We start from the raw sequence: 15912 nt of genomic DNA, 5'->3' as shown, positions 1-15912 counted from the left end.
GCGTGTGCGGCGGCGGGGGAGGCAGCTGCGATATCTATAGTCACTCCATTTTTTAAAAAGTGCTTCTATTCTGCTGTTTTTAGACCCACTCTCGGCTACAAACGATGTTTATAGAAAATCTTGTTGACTTTACCTCGGACTCGAAGCCAACGGATGCGGGCAAAGGTGCCGAGCGTGCAACAGCGAGCGTTCACCCACACAGAGAGCGCGGGCACGAGGCGGCGGCGGCCGTTGGGCGCGAGCGTGGAGAGGCGCCAATTTCTTCTCTTCGAAAGTCGACCTCGTCTTTAGGTAAAGTAGTTTGAAAGTAAATCGGTTCGAGCTTAAAATACCCCCTTTCTGTTGTAAATTCCATATATTTAACGAGCTAATCGAATTTGATTTGAAAAACGTTGAAGTCGTCGATTTCCTGAAGTCGTGGGTGGGGGTTAAAAAAAGCACCCTTGCAAACTCAGATGGCTTTGGAATTCTTTCAGATGGTGCATATTAAATTATTGCCCTGACATTAGCGTTTATGCATTTTCCTGATTCCAAAAAACATTAAATCACAAGGTACAAAGTAAATGGATTCAGTTTGTAAAATGGTGGCCAGGGCAATAAAGGCACTCGCTGTGCTGGTTTCAAAAACGCGCGATTAAACGGACCAGACATTTTATTCTCACCGGTGTTTCCGTCAGTACCTGGTGGCTCCAGTCCAGCTCGTCCTTTCAAAGCCCCTCACTTGCAGAGTGGCCATCCCTGGAGGATGGTTCATGGACGACCAGCAACTGGCAGCCCTTATTTGCAGGTAGTCTGGGTGGGGGGACTTTAACGTCCATCACCAAGATTGGCTCGGTAGCACCACTACTGACCGAGCTGGCCGAGTCCTGTAGGGCATAGCTGCCAGACTGGGCCTTCAGCAGGTCGTGAGCAAACCAACACGACGGAAAAACTTATTTGACCTCGTCCTCACCAATCTACCTGTCGCCAACCTGGTGACGCTGCAACACAGGACTACATGCATGCTAAACAGCGGAAGCAACATGATACAGACAGAGCTAAGCGATTCCACAACCACCGTATCAGATCAAAGCTCTGCAGTCCTACCACATCCAGCCGTGAGTGGTGGTGGACAATTAAACAACTAACGGGAGGAGGAGTAGGTTCTGTGAACCTTCCCATCCTCAATGATGGTAGAGTCCAGCACGTGAGTTCAAAAGACAAGGCTGAAGCGTTTGCAGCCATCTTCAGCCAGAAGATCGAGTGGATGATCCATCTCGGCCTCCTCCTGATATCCCCACCGTCATAGAAGCTAGTCTTCAGCCAATTCGATTCACTCCATGTGACATCAAGAAACGACTATGTACACTGGATACAGCAAAGGCTATGGGCCCCGACAACAACCCGGCTGTAGTGCTGAAGACTTGTGCTCCAGAACTAGCCTTGCCTCTAACCAAACTGTTCCAGTACAGCTACAACACTGGCATCTACCCGACAACGTGGAAAATTTCCCAGTTATGTCCTGTCCACAATAAGCAGGACAAATCCAATCCAGCCTATTACTGACCCATTAGTCTACTCTTAATCATTAGCAAAGTGAGGGAAGGTGTCGTCGACAGTGCTATCAAGCGGCACTTACACACCAATAACCTGCTCAGCAATGCTCAGTTTCAGTTCTGCCAGGACCACTCGGCTCCAGACCTCATTACAGCCTTGGTCCAAATATGGACAAAAGAGCTGAATTCCAGAGGTGAGGTGATAGTGACTGCCCTTGACATCAAGGCAGCATTTGACCGAGTGTGGCACCAAGGAGACCTAGTAAAATTGAAGTCAACGGGAATCGGGAGAAAACTCTCCAGTGGCTGGAGGCATATCTAACACAAAGGAACGTAAGGAATCTTACAACACCAGGTTATAGTCCAACAAATTTATTTTAAAATCACAAGCTTTCGGAGATTATCCCCTTCGTCAGATGAATGAGTGAAAAGGTTCTCAAATCGCATATCTTATACTATGCTGGGACAGCATCACACCAATCAAAAGGTGTCGTTGTTATTCAAACAGGCCAGTCACGGAGAACAGCACGTCCCAGTACACTGGATATACATTGTGTCAATTACACAGACAGGCAGAAAGAAACCCAAAATGGCAGAGAGAGAGAGAGAGAGAATATTAAAAAACATAATTTTTTTTCCCCCTTTTTGCTGCTGGGGTTACGTGTAGCGTGACATGAACCCAAGATCCCGGTTGAGGCCGTCCTCATGGGTGCAGAACTTGGCTATCAACTTCTGCTCGACGATTTTGCGTTGTCGTGTGTCTCGAAGGCCGCCTTGGAGAACGCTTACCCGAATATCGGTGGCTGAATGTCCTTGACTGCTAAAGTGTTCCCCAACTGGGAGGGAACCCTCCTGTCTGGCGATTGTTGCGCGGTGTCCATTCATCCGTTGTCGCAGGGTCTGCATGGTCTCGCCAATGTACAAAGGAACGTGGTAGTGGTTGTTGGAGGCCAATCATCTCAGCCCCAGGACATTGCTGCAGGAGTTCCTCAGGGCAGTGTCCTAAGCCCAACCATCTTCAGCTGCTTCATCAATGACCTTCCCTCCATCATAAGGTCAGAAATGGGGATGTTCGCTGATGATTGCACAGTGTTCAGTTCCATTCACAACCCCTCAGATAATGAAGTAGTCCGTGCCCGCATGCTCCAAGACCTGGACAACATCCAGGCTTGGGCTGATAAGTGGCAAGTAACATTCGCTCCAGACAAGTGTCAGGCAATGACTAGCTCCAACAAGAGAGAGTCTAACCACCTCCCCTTGACATTCAACGGCATTACCATCGCCAAATCCCCCACCATCAACATCCTGGGGGTCACCATTGATCAGAAACTTAACTGGACCAGCCACATAAATACTGTGGCTACAAGAGCAGGTCAGAGGCTGGATTTTCTGTGGCGAGTGACTCACCTCCTGACTCCCCAAAGCCTTTCCACCATCTACAAGGCACAAGTCAGGAGTGTGATGGAATACTCTCCACTTGCCTGGATGAGTGCAACTCCAACAACACTCAAGAAGCTCAACACCATCCAGGACAAAGCAGCCCGCTTGATTGGCATCCCATCCACCACCCTAAACATTCACTCCCTTCACCACTGGCGCACCGTGTAATATCTACAAGATGCAATGCAGCAACTCGCCAAGGCTTCTTCGACAGCACCTCCCAAATCCGTGACCTCTATCACCTAGAAGGACAAGGGCAGCAGGCACATGGAAACAACACCACCTGCATGTTCCCCTCCAAGTTACACACCATCCCGACTTGGAAAAATATCGCCGTTCCTTCATTGTCGCTCGGTCAAAATCCTGGAACTCCCTACCTGACAGCATTGTGGGAGAACCTTCATCATAAGGACTGCAGCGGTTCAAGAAGGTGGCTCACCATCTCAAGGGCAATTAGGGATGGGCAATAAATGCTGGCCTTGCCAGCGACGCCCACATCCCATGAACGAATAAAAAAGGTCCCTTGTCTACTTGTACTTTCAAAAAGCCCTTGATAAGATTCCTCACTAGCTTACTTCACAAGAATCTTGTGGTATCAGTCTGAATTTGAAAAACGCTGGATTAGGAATTGCCTCCAATCCCGCAGTCAAAAAGTTGTAGTTAACGGATGTGGTTCAGCCTGGAGGCATATTACTAGTGATGCCCCCAGGAACCAGGGAAGAAGAGTTTAGTCATGATGTTCCAGCCATAATGTTGTGGGGCAGACTTGATGGACCAGCTGGTCTTTTCCTGCCAGTCATTTTCTTACATTTGTAATACAACTACCAATTTGGTTCCCATGATCAGTTAATTTATTGTGAGATCAGCAACATTGGTTTCATTCACAGCTCTTATTGTACCTCTAGGTGTGGTGAAATGCTGCATAAGGGTCCATTCTAATCAGTACAATACAAGGGGATCTCCCGTGCTTCTTGGCCAAAGAGTGGACTCCAACCTTCGTTGGCTACTCCTTGCACGGTCTCTTCAAATTTGAGTTGTATGAATTCTTCAAGATCAATCAAGTACAGTGAAATATTAAAAGATATCTATGGAGGAGCCCCCTCAACCTTGATATGTCGGCCAGTACTGAATCAATTGCCGGTATTGCCCTATTTCTGACTGACGCTGTAAAGTCCCCTACTCAGACCCAACCTGGCTTTCCTAGACACTCTTGGAAAGCTGCATCAATAGTGTGCCACAAAGAATAAATCTGGACTTTTTACAAGGGGATTGCACCTCTCTGGAGCAGGCAGATCCCATACACAAATGTGAAGTTTACAATATTTCAAGCACATCATTGAACCCTTCTATAAATAGATGGTGCCCAATTCTCTCAGCAAGCGCTGCAAAAGACAACAGCTGGCTTTATGGTAGGTTACATTTCAGGTGTGTGCTGTACCCCACCAGGAGCACTGTGATTTCTGATCAAAGAAGAAAGAGCTGAAGACTACAAACATTTACTTCAATCATCCTTACCCTCTCCCTCTTGAGATGGCAACACCTCTGAAGAAGATTGATTTTGGTTGTCAACATGACTAGAAGGCAAATATAAATATTGGTGTTTCGAGTGGCCATTTACCTGGCTATGAACAGTTCAGGAAGCAAAGATCAGAAACAGGGAGAGGCACACTGAAGGATCAAAGCCAGAGGGAGAATCAGACTGATCCTTCAGCGTGTCTCTCCCTCCATCTCCGATCCTTCAGTCTATCTCTCCCTCCGTCTCCGATCCTTCAGTGTGTCTCTCCCTACGTCTCCGATTCTTCAGCCTTTCTCTCTCCATCTCTGATCCTTCAGTGTCTCTCCCTCCTACTCTGATCCTTCAGTATCTCTCCCTCCGTCGCCGATCCTTCAGTGTGTCTCTCCCTCTGTTTCCCATCCTTCAGTATCTCTCCCTCCGTCGCCGATCCTTCAGTGCCTCTCCCTCCAAATCCAATCCTTCAGTGTCTCTCCCTACGTCTCCGATCCTTCAGCCTGTCTCTCCCTCCAACACCGATCCTTCAGTCTGACTCTCCTTATGTCTCCAATCCTTCAATGTATCTCTCCCTCCGTCTCTGAACCTTCAGTGTCTCTCCCTTCATCTCCGATCCTTCAGTCTGACTCTCCCTCTGGCTCCGACCCTTCAGCGTGTCTTTCCCTCCGTCTCCGATCCTTCAGTGTCTCTCCCTCCAACTCCGAACCTTCAGTGTCTCTCTGTCCGTCGCTGATTCGTCAAGGTCTCTCCGTCTGTCTCCGATGCTCCGGTGTGTCTCCCTCCATCTCCGATCCTTCAGTGTGTCTCTCGCTACGTCTCTGTTGCTTAATCTCCGATTAGTCAGTGTCTTTCCCAAGGCCTCCAATCCTTCAGTGTCTCTCCCTCCATCTCCGATCCTTCAGACTGACTGTCCATCCGCCTCCGATCCTTCAGTGTCTCTCCCTCCATCTCCGATCCTTCAGTCTGACTCTCCCTCTGGTTCCGATCCTTTAGTCTGATTCTCCCTATGTTCACGATCCATCAGTGTGTCTCTTTCTCACTCTCTGATCCTTCAGTGTGCCTGTCCCTCCGTCTCAGACCCTTCAGGGTCTCTCCCTCCATCTCCGATCCTTCAGTCTGACTCTCCCTCTGGTTTCGATCCTTTAGTCTGACTCTCCCTATGTCTACGATCCATCAGTGTGCCTCTTCCTCCCTCTACGGCCCATCATGGTGTCTCTTCCTCCCTCTTCAATCCTTCAATGTGTCTCTCCCTCCATCTCCGATCCTTCAGTCTGACTTTACCTCCGTCTCCGATCCTTCAGTTTGTCTCTCCTTCAGTCTCCGATTCGTCAGTGTCTCTCTCGATGTCTCCGAACCTTCCGTGTCTCTCTTTCCGTCTCCAATCCTTCAATGTCTCTTCCTCCAACTCTGATCATACAGGGTCTCTCCATCCGTTGCCGAAGCTTCAGTGTTTCTCTTCCTCCATCTACGATCCTTCAGTGTCTCTCTCCCTCTGTCTCCCATCCTTCAGTGTGTTTCTCCCTCCATCTCCGATACTTCAGTCTGACTCTCCCTCCGTCTCCGATCCTTCAGTCTGTCTCTCCCTCCATCTCCGATCCTTCAGTGTGTCTGTCTCCAACTCCGGTCCTTCAGTGTCTCTCTGTCTGTTGCCGATTCTTCAGTGTGTCTCTCCCTCCATCTCCGATCCTTCAGTGTGTCTCTCCCTCTCACGTCTCCGATCCTTCAATGTGTCTCTCCTTCATTTCCGATCCTTCAGTGTGTCTCTTCCTCTGTTTCCGATCCTTCATTGTCTCTCCCTATGTCTCCGATCCTGCAGTGTCTCTCATTACATCTCGATCCTTTGGCGTGTCACTCCCTCCGTCTCCAATTCGTCAGTGTCTCTCCCTATGTCTCTGAACCTTCGGTGTCTCTCCCTCTGTCTCCGATCCTTCAGTGTCTCTCCCTCCAACTCTGATCCATCAGTGTCTCTCCGTCCGTCTCCGATGCTTCAGTGTGCCTCTTCCTACATCTCCGATCCTTCAGCGTGACTCTCCACCCAGCTCTGATCTTCAGTGTGTCTCTTCCTACATCTCCGATCCTTCAGTCTGACTCTTGTTCCATCTCTGATCCTTCACTGTCTCTCCTTCCCTCTCTGATCCTTCAGTCTGACTCTCGTTCCGTCTCCGATCTTTCACTGTCTCTCCTTCTATCTCCAATTCTTCAGTTTGACTCTCGTTCTGTCTCCGATCCTTCACTGTCTCTCCTTCCCTCTCCGATCCTTCAGTCTGACTCTCGTTCCGTCTCCGATCCTTCACTGTCTCTCCTTCCCTCTCCGATCCTTCAGTCTGACTCTCGTTCCAACTCCGATCCTTCAGTGTCTCTCCCTCTATCTCTGATCCTTCAGTGTCTCTCCCTCTATCTCTGATCCTTCAGTGTCTGTCCCTCCATCTCCGATCCTTCAACGTCTCTCCCTCCATCTGTGATCCTTCAGCGTCTCTCCCTCCATCTCCGATCCTTCAGTCCGTCTCTCCCTCCATCTCCGATCCGACATTGTCTCTCCCTCCATCTCCGATCCGTCATTGTCTCTCCCTCCATCTCCGATCCGTCATTGTCTCTCCCTCCATCTCCGATCCGTCATTGTCTCTCCCTCCATCTCCGATCCGTCATTGTCTCTCCCCCATCTCCGATTCTTCAATCTGACTCTCCCTATGCCTCTGATCCTTCCGTGTGTCTCTCCCTCCGTCTCCGATTCTCAGTGTCTCTTCCTATGTTTCCGACCTTTGGCTCCTCCCGTCCGTCGCCGATTCTTCAGTGTCTCTCCATCCATCTCCAATCGTTTATTGTGTCTCTTCATCCATCTCCGATCCTTCAGTGTATCTCTCCTTCCAACTCCAATCCTTCAGTCTGACTCTCCCTCCACCTGCGATCCTTCAGTGTCTCTTCCTCCCTCTCCGATCCATCAGTGTGTCTCCCCATCCATCTCCGATCCTTCAGTGTGTCTCTTCATCCATCTCCGATCCTTCAGTGTGTCTCTCCCTCCATCTCCAATCCTTCAGTGTGTCTCTCCCTCCACCTCCGATCCTTCAGTGTCTCTTCCTCCCTCTCCGATCCATCAGTGTGTCTCTTCATCCATCTCCGTTCCTTCAGTGTATCTCTCCTTCCAACTCCGATCCTTCAGTCTGACTCTCCCTCCATCTCCGATCCTTCAGTGTATCTCTCCTTCCAACTCCGATCCTACACTCTGACTCTCCCTCCGTCTCCGATAATTCAATATGTCTCTCCCACCGTCTCCGATCCTTCAGTCTGACTTTACCTCCGTCTCCGATCCTTCAGTGTGTCTCTCCCTCTGTCTCCGATCTTTCTGGCTGACTCTCCCTCTGCCTCCGATCCTTCAGCGAGTCTCTCCCTCCATCTCCGATTCGTCAGTGTTTCTCCCTCTCTTTCCTTCACCAATCCTTCAATGTCTCTCCCTCCAATTCCGATCCTTCAGTGTCTCTCCATCTGTCGCCGATGCTTCAGTGTTTCTCTTCCTCCGTCTATGATCCTTCAGTGTCTCTCCTTCCTTCGCCGATCCTTCAGTGTCTCTCCTTCCTTCGCCGATCCTTCAGTGTGTCCCTCTGTCCGTCGCCAATTCTTCAGTCTGGCTCTCCCTCCATCTGCGATCCTTCACTGTCTCTCCTTCCATCTACGATCCTTCAGTGTCTCTCCCTCCGTCTCTGATCCTTCAATCTGACTCTCCCTATGTCTCCAATCCTTCAGTGTGTCTCTCCCTCTGTCTCTGAGCCTTTGGCGTCTCTCCCTTCATCTCCGATCCTTCAGTCTGACTCTCCTTCTGGCTCCAGTCCTTCAGCGTGTCTCTCTCTCCGTCTCCGATCCTTCAGTGTGTCTCTCCCTCTGTCACACTGAAGGATCGGAGACAGAGGGAGAGACACTGAAGGATTGGAGATGGATCTAGAGACACTGAAGGATTGGAGACGGAGGGAGAGACTCAAGGATTAGAGACATAGAGTGATTCAGATGGGGAGAGACTCACTGACAGATCAGAGACAGAGGGAGAAACATAGGACTTGGAGAAGGCTACTCGATCCTTTTCTGCCATTCTGTTAGATCATGGCTGATCTATATCTCAAATCCATTTACCCGCCTTTGCTCCACATCCCTCGATACCTTTACCTAATAAAAATCTGTCGATCTCAGTCTTGAAAATTTCAGTTGACCCAGCATCCACAGCCCTTTGGGGAGAGAATTCCATATTTCCAGCACCCTTTGTGTGAGAAAATGCTTCCTGATTTCACTCCTAAATTGCCTATGTCCCTTTGTAACTTTCTGCTCCCATCTACCACAACCTACTGTGCCTATTAATTTAGTGTCATCTGCAAACTTCGATATACAATGCAAATCCTTCATCCAAGTCATTGATATATATTGTGAACAGCTGAGGCCCCAGTACAGATCCCTGGGAAACACCACTTGTCACATCCCACCAATCGGAGTATGTTCAAGTTATGCCTACTCTCTGTGTCCTACCTTCTAACCATTTACCAACCCATGTCGCAAAGTTACCTCCAAATCCGTGAGGGACACTGTAGGAATACTATTCCACCAGGATTTATGGACCCAAGCGATAGAGAGCCAAATAATACAATACAACTGATTGGTAAACTACTGTTTTTATTTCATAAACAATAAAACATACAACCTGTTCCTTTGAGAGTTCCACGTCAAGGCAGCAGAGTGATCAGTTCCATGGCACTTGAGGTCTTCTTTCTTGGACGTCCTCAGAGATGGGTCTTCTGTCTTCTCCACCGACTGCAGTGCCAAGAGCCTGGATAAGGATCGTTTTATATCTTTCTGATGCAAGCAGGAGTCAATTGATTGACATGTCTGGTTGCAAAGTCCTTGCAACAACCTGTCCCTCAGGCCAGTCATTGTGTCTCCAGAATCTGTAAGTTGCTTTGTGCCCAGTCTCAACATCTCAAATACGATGTTTATTTGGATCACAATGTTCTGTTCACACGGTTTCCAAAAATATTGCCAAGTTGGCACATTTTCCATCATTCCTCCTCAAGTGAGTCTTCAGATTTTCTGAATGATTCACTTTTGCCAAGACATACGTCACTCTCAAGTTAATACTTCGCATTCCGGTACAATCAAGCTTTGCGTTTTCCGGGACAATTTCAAAAAAACGCAATTCTTTAACATTACATAGAATTACATAGAATGTACAGCACAGAAACAGGCCATTCGGCCCAACTGGTTCCTGCTGATGTTTATACTCCACGTGAGTCTCCTCCCACCCTACTTCATCTAATCCTATCAGCATATCCTTCTATTAATTTCTTCCTCATGTGTTTATCTAGCTTCCCCTTAAATGCACCTATGCTAGTCGCCTTAGCTACTCCTTCTGGTCTGAGTTCCACATTCTAACCACTCTCTGGGTAAAGAAGTTTCTCCTGAATTCCCTATTGGATTTATTAGTGACTATCTTATATTTATGGCCCCTAGTTCTGGCCTCCCCAGCAAGTGGAAACACCTTTTCTATGTCTACCCTATCAAACCCTTTCTTAATTTTAAAGACCTCTATCAGGTCACCCCTCAGTTTTCTCTTTTTTAGAGAAAAGAGCCCCAGCCTATTCAATATTTCCTGATAGGCATAACCCCTCAGTTCTGGTATTATCCTAGTAAATCCTTTTTGCACCTTCTCCAGTGCTTCTATATCCTCTTTATAATAGTAAACAATTTTACAACACCAAGTTATAGTCCAGCAATTTTATTTGAAATTCACAAGCTTTCGGAGGCTTCCTCCTTCCTCAGGTGAATGTTGTGGAAATGAAATCCTCGAACCTCTCACATTTATAAATCACAGAACAATACTTGGTGATTACAGACAGTGTTTTCAACTGCCCGTTGCCAAGGCAATCAGTGTGCAGACAGACAGGTGTTACCTACAAGGTCTCCGAATATACAAACCACCAAAAAAAGAGAGAGGCAGAAACATCGAAAAGACAGCAAATGACCCGTTGTATTAAAAACAGATAACATTTGTTCGCTGGTGGGGTAACGTGTAGCGTGACATGAACGCAAGATCCCGGTTGAGGCCGTCCTCATGGGTGCAGAACTTGGCTATCAATTTCTGCTCGACGATTTTGCGTTGTCGTGTGTCTCGAAGGCCGCCTTGGAGTACGCTTACCCGAAGGTCGGTGGCTGAATGTCCTTGACTGCTGAAGTGTTCCCCGACTGGGAGGGAACCCTCCTGTCTGGCGATTGTTGCGCGGTGTCCGTTCATCCGTTGTCGCAGCGTCTGCATGGTCTCGCCAATGTACCATGCTCTGGGGCATCCTTTCCTGCAACGTATGAGGTAGACAACATTGGCCGAGTCACAGGAGTATGAACCATGCACCTGGTGGGTGGTGTCCTCTCGTGTGATGGTGGTATCTGTGTCGATGATCTGGCATGCCTTGCAGAGGTTACCGTGGCAGGGTTGTGTGGTGTCGTGGATACTGTTCTCCTGAAAGCTAGGTAATTTGCTGCGAACGATGGTCTGTTTGAGGTTGGGTGGCTGTTTAAAGGCGAGTAGTGGAGGCATGGGGATGGCCATAGCGAGGTGTTCGTCGTCATTGATGACATGTTGAAGGCTGCGGAGAATATGGCGTAGTTTCTCCGCTCCGGGGAAGTACTGGACGACAAAGGGTACTCTGTTGGTTGCGTCCCGTGTTAGTCTCCTGAGGAGGTCTATGCGATTTTTCGCTGTAGCCCGTCGGAACTGTCGATCGATGAGTCGAGCGTCATATCCTGTTCTTACTAGGGCGTCTTTCAGCGTCTGTAGGTGTCCATCGCGTTCCTCCTCGTCTGAGCAGACCCTGTGTATTCGCAGGGCCTGTCCATAGGGGATGGCCTCTTTGACGTGGTTAGGGTGGAAGCTGGAAAAGTGGAGCATCGTGAGGTTGTCCATGGGCTTGCGGTAGAGTGAGGTGCTGAGGTGCCCGTCTTTGATGGAGATTCGTGTGTCCAAGAAAGAAACTGATCCTGAGGAGTAGTCCATGGTGAGCTTGATGGTGGGATGGAACTTGTTGATGTTATCGTGTAGTCTCTTTAGTGATTCCTTGCCGTGGGTCCATAGAAAGAAAATGTCGTCGATGTATCTGGTGTATAGTGTTGGTTGGAGGTCCTGTGCAGTGAAGAAGTCCTGCTCGAACTTGTGCATGAAAATGTTGGCGTATTGGGGTGCGAATTTGGTCCCCATGGCTGTTCCGTGTGTTTGGGTAAAGAACTGGTTATCGAAGGTGAAGACATTGTGATCCAGGATGAAGCGGATGAGTTGTAGGATGGCGTCTGGAGATTGGCTGTTGTTGGTGTTGAGTATTGATGCTGTCGCAGCGATGCCGTCATCGTGGGGGATACTGATGTAGAGTGCCGAGACGTCCATCGTGGTGAGAAGTGTTCGTGGTTCAACTGGTCCGTGGGTACTGAGTTTTTGTAGGAAGTCTGTAGTGTCGCGACAGAAGCTGGGGGTTCCCTGTACGATGGGTTTCAGGATGCCCTCGATGTATCCAGAGAGGTTCTCACACAGGGTTCCGTTGCCTGATACGATAGGACGTCCGGGTGTGTTGGCTTTGTGTATCTTTGGGAGGCAGTAGAAGTCTCCCACGCGGGGAGTACGTGGGATGAGAGTGCGTAGGATGCTTTGAAGACCATTGCTCTTTGAATGCTCTTTATAATATGGAGACCAGAACTGTTCACAGTACTCCAAACGTGATCTAACCAAGGTTCTGTACAAGTTTAACATAACTTTTCTGCTTTTCAGTTCTATCCCTCTAGAAACGAACCCCAGTGCTTGGTTTGCTTTTTTAATGGCCTTCTTAACCTGCGTCACTACTTTTAGTTATTTGTGTGTCTGTACCCCCAGATCCCTCTGCTCCTCTACCCTATTTAGACTCTTATTATCCAAGCAGTGTGTGGCCCCCTTATTCTTCCTACCAAAATGTAATATCTCACACTTATCTACATTGAAATTTGCCAATTATATGCTTTTTCAAAGTTTGCTTAATACAGCATCTCATAATAATCAAAACAACCACTAATGTCATTTGCTCAATTACAAATAACATAGATATCATTGTAACCCAGGGATATCATTGTAACCCAGGGACCTCCCACCGCTCATGGCCACCCAATGTTTGAATCCCTTTTTCAATCTGTTGGTTTTGTTGTAGCATTTTAACAAGGTTTTTCTGAGAGGTACTGATTTGGGTCATCACAGCTTGTAGATTAAAAGGAGGAAACAGAGAGTATTGGTGAATGGTTGTTTTTCGGACTGGAGGGAGGTGTACAATGGTGTTCCCCAGGGGTTGGTGCTGGGACCACTGCTTTTCTTGATACATATTAATGACTTGGACTTGGGTGTATAGGACACAATTTCAAAATTTGCAGATGACACAAAACTTGGAAGGGTAGTAACCAGTGAGGAGGATAGTGATAGACTTCAAGAGGATATAGACAGGCTGGTGGCAGATGAAATTTAACTCAGAAAAATGCGAAGTGATACATTTCGGGAGGAAATATAAACTAGAGGGCACACCTCTAAAAGGGGTACAGGAACAGAGAGATCTGGGGGTATATGTGCACAAATCGTTGAAGGTGGCAGGGCAGGTTGAGGAAGCAGTTAAAAAAGCATACGGGATCCTGGGCTTTATAAATAGAGGCATAGAGTACAAAAGTATGGAAGTCATGATGAACCTTTATAAAGCACTGGTTTGGCCACAACTGGAGTATTGTGTCCAGTTCTGGGCACCGCACTTTAGGAAAGATGTGAAGGCCTTAGAGAGGGTGCAGAAGAGATTTAGTAGAATGATTCCAGGTTTGAGGGACTTTAGTTACGTGGATAGATTGGAGAAGCTGGGATTGTTCTCCTTAGAACAGAGACGGTTGCAAGGAGATTTGATAGAGGTATTCAAAATCATGAAGGGTCTAGACAGAGTAGATAGAGAGAAACTGTTCCCATTGGCGGAAGGGTCAAGCACAGAGGACATAGATTTAAGATGATTGGCAAAAGAACCAAAGGTGACATGAGGAAAAACATTTTTACACAGCGAGTGATTAGGATCTGGTGGTTGAGGCAGATTCAATCATGGCCTTCAAAAGGGAACTGGATAAGTACTTGAAAGGAAAAAATTTACAGGGCTACAAGGATAGGGCAGGAGAGTGGGACTAGCTGGATTGCTCTTGCATAGAGCCGGACTCGATGGGCCGAATGGCCTTCCATGCTGTAATCAGCCTAGAGTGTCATGGTGATCTGCATAAGAGTTACATCATGGGTGCCAACCTGTTAAACGCACGTCCTCTTTCTCCTGTATTTTAACAGAATCGTTACCTTCCTTATTTTTAAAGGGCGTTTCCTATGTTATCCCATTAGGGAAAGTAGGTGTATAGACAGTCAAGACACATTTCCAATCATTCCCATTACTTTGTAACATAGGTACATTACACATGATGAGTATTACACATAAAATCCACTACCACAATATCTTCATTTTGTTCTGTATGTGTTCCTTCCTGCAGACCAGCCTAGTACTGCCAAAGGAAAAACACATCAGGCAGTAGCTGCTCTTGGTTAATATCTTATTTAGGTTTACGCCTTCTTTTATTAGTCCATCTGGGACTGTTGAACATCTGGGGCCTGGGAGTTGGTCGTGGTCTGAAATCCATTGCATTTGTCCCCCTACCCTGGTGTACCCTAGCTGGGGCACCACTATTCTTGCATCATCCCACATGATGGGTCTGATTCTGGGGGTGTCATCCATCATGTCCACCACGCCGAGGATGTCTCCCTTATGTTCCTTTAGCTGGTTAATATGGAACCACTTTTCCTTCCCCTTCCGGAGGGCAACCTTATAAACAGAAGGACTGGCCTTATCAACAATGCAATAAGGTCCCGCATAATTGGCAGCAAATGGTCCCAACTGTTGGTATGTTTTTACCATTACTGTCCATCCCAGATCCCATTCTATTAGCTTAACCAAGTGTTCTCATAACCCTCCCAGTCATTAATTCATGAGGTGAGATCTTAGTGGTACGTGACTCACTAGATCTAATGGCCATTAATGCCAAGGGTAGCAATTGATCCCATGTCTGACGGGATTGTCCAATTAATTTCTTTTGCATAGTTCTCAATGTGTGGTTCGTCCTCTCAACTATACCTGATGACATGGGATTGTGTGAAATATGGAATCACGTTTTGATTCCTAGCAGCTCCATCGCAGTATGCATAACCTTCCCAGTGAAGTGGCTTCCCTGATCTGAGTCATTGGATCTCGGGCGACCCAATCTGGTGAACACATGGTTTACCAGTTTCTTTGTTGGGGCCTGAGCTGTCGCATTGATGGTCAGGAACACTCCCATACACTTGGAGAAGGTGTCTACTTTCGCTAATACATATTTATTTCTTCTTGAGGATGGGGGAAATGGTCTGATATAATCTATCCACAAATCGGTCCGAGTGTGGTGCAACAGTGCCTTTTTGGTATTTACATCGGAATTGTGCTGCACAAAGATTAGATAGTTGTGGCAGTAGTGCTCCACTTGGCCTCGTATTCCAGGCCACCAGTTGGAGTCTTTTCAAGGTGCCCCCTCGTCCGGGTTGTCCCAAGGTAGGTGCATCATCGACTTGGTAGAGAAAAGCACTCCTCTCATTCTGCGGTACTACCCATTTTTGGTTACAGAACAAGACTCCATCTTTCACCTCCAATTTTGGTTTATTAGCATATTCTCCATGTGGACGGACTTTCCTTTCTAATGTCACTATTACGGCCTTTATTTCAGGATCCCCATTTTGCAGTTGTTTCAGAAGTCGTGTCGAGTATTTTCAGTGGCTGATTGGCTTCCAATGAGGGAAACATTTCTACTGGATCCCAGTCCATTTCCTCCTCACCTCCTTTCTTGACTAATTCATCAGCCTTCTGATTCCCCTCCCATAGAGGTTCGTTTTTGGTATGTGCCCTGACTTTATGGACTACTATGTCTCAGGGCACTTCCTCTGCCCTGTTAAAAATCACCCGTAAAATTGGAGTGGAGGGTAAGGCTTTCCCATCTGCCAAAATGAACGTCCCCTTTTCCCATATGGGGAGATATTCTGTTCGGGAATTTCACACATACATGGAGTCTGAGTGTATTGTATAAGGGGTTGGAAACTCAGTGGGATGTGTTACGGCCACCAACTCAGCCACTTGAGCAGATATATGTACGGGCAGCTTCAGGGCTAGTTCTGTTTGTCTATCAGAATCGTATATGTCGCACCGTGTTTGTCTTTCTCCATCTTTCATTTTGCTGGACCATCTATATATAGATATATGTAAATATATCCCATGTGTTGGACCACATTCCTGACTTAATGGGTCCCTCTGGGTGGGTTTGATTTTCCACCTCACACCGGTGTCTTTCACCTTGGTACAT

This window comes from Heptranchias perlo, chromosome 5 (assembly GCF_035084215.1).
Source record: "Heptranchias perlo isolate sHepPer1 chromosome 5, sHepPer1.hap1, whole genome shotgun sequence".
In the NCBI taxonomy this organism is placed as follows: Eukaryota; Metazoa; Chordata; class Chondrichthyes; order Hexanchiformes; family Hexanchidae; genus Heptranchias; species Heptranchias perlo.
The sequence above is the reverse complement of the archived record's forward strand: the minus strand, read 5'-3'. Positions refer to the sequence as shown.